At 39.6% G+C, this 1,607-nt stretch overlaps 1 pseudogene; it reads left to right on the top strand.

Annotated features, from left to right (window-relative positions):
- Positions 1-742: 742 nt before the first annotated feature.
- On the top strand, positions 743-1,368 carry LOC110579104 (annotated as a pseudogene).
- The last annotated feature ends 239 nt before the right edge of the window (positions 1,369-1,607 follow it).

The raw sequence follows: 1,607 nt of genomic DNA, 5'->3' as shown, positions 1-1,607 counted from the left end.
TCTCTCTCATTCTCTCTGTCTCAAATAAATAAATAAAATCTTTAAAAAAAAAAAAGATTGCTTTGACTTTATAGGGTCTTTTGTTGTTTCATATAATTTTTAGGATTGTTTGTTTTATTTCTATAAAAGAAATGCCCTTAGAATTTTGAAACAGATTATACTGAATCTGTAGATCACTTTGGGTAGTATAGATATTTTAATAATATTAATCCCTCTAATCCATGAGCATATAATATCTTTCCATTGATTTGTGTCTTCTTCAATGTCTTCGATCAGTGTCTCAGAGTTTTCAGTGCACAGGTTTTTGCCTCCTTGGTTAAGTTTGTTCCTAGGTCTTTTATACTTTTTGATACAATTGTAAACCAAATTGTTTTTTTTTAATTTATCTTTCTCATAGTTCATTATTAGTATTACAGAAGCACAACATATTTTTATATTGATTTTGCATCCTACAACTTTACTGAATTTGTTTATTAGTTCTAACAGTTTTATTAGTTTTATGGTAGAATCTTTAGGGCTTCATATATGAGATATCATCTCATCTGCAAATAGTGACTGTTTTATTTTTTCCTTTCTGATTTGGATAACATATTTTTCTTGCCTAAACTGCTTGACCTGAGCTCAGATCTGGCCCTGGTGTCCACACCATGTTGGATCCAAGGTCTGACTGGCTTCTGCAGAGCCAATGCCATCCCAGGCCCTGTAAGCAATGCATTCCTCACAGTCCCCTCCATATGGCACCATGGTTGCTGCCTACTCTGAGTCTGAGGAAGTGAGTGAGCTTGTGGGCAATACGGGTTTCTCACTAGACCAGATCCAGTGGCTCAAGTGGAGGTTTAAGCAGCTAAGTGGAGACCAGCCCACCTAAAGAGGACCTCAACAAAGTCCCTGACCTGGAACTCAATCAGATTCTATCCAAAATCCACCATGACTTCTTGAGCAACAGGAACCTTGGCAAAAGGTCTATCTGCCTGGCTCACAAGATCAACTTTGAGCACTTCTGACCCATCATGTCATACTCTGACCTGTCCATACAACCAAGGAGAAAGAGCAGGTATAGCAATGCTAGAAAGAAAAGCTGAGATTTCTGTTTTACACGTATGCAATGTCCACATCACCCTGGAATAATATGAAAATGTGGCCAAAAAGATCTTGAGAAATTGCCACAAGGAGAAGGATTCTGCTCACTGCATTGCAGATAGGGCCATGGTGGTGGTGGACAGCATCTGCATGGGGTGGATGGAGCATGATCAAGTGTAAGAAGGAGTCACCTTCAATGACTTCCTGAAGGTCTTGAGGTGGATAGACATCAAAAACAAGATGCACATCTGCTACATTAACACAGAAACCATTGCTCTTCCTTACTGACCCACCACCTCCCCAACAGAGAAATTGTACTTTGCCCCAGGGCAGCCTCCCCAGATGCATGGAGCAGCTGAGGCCCATTAGGCATCTTTTTGCTACAGCTCTGAAAGTTTTCTTGTTGATATGTTCTTGTTTTATTACATATTGGGTTTGTTTGTTGGAGGTGGGGAAGGGGGGGGAGGGAGACAGATAATTTTTCTTTTAGTTTAGAGGTTCTTGGCCCATGATAAACCAAATTCAGA

The sequence above is a fragment of the Neomonachus schauinslandi genome, chromosome 4 (genome assembly GCF_002201575.2).
Source record: "Neomonachus schauinslandi chromosome 4, ASM220157v2, whole genome shotgun sequence".
NCBI classification, from domain to species: Eukaryota; Metazoa; Chordata; class Mammalia; order Carnivora; family Phocidae; genus Neomonachus; species Neomonachus schauinslandi.
Note: the sequence above shows the minus strand (reverse complement) of the source record. Positions and strands in the feature narration are given on the sequence as shown.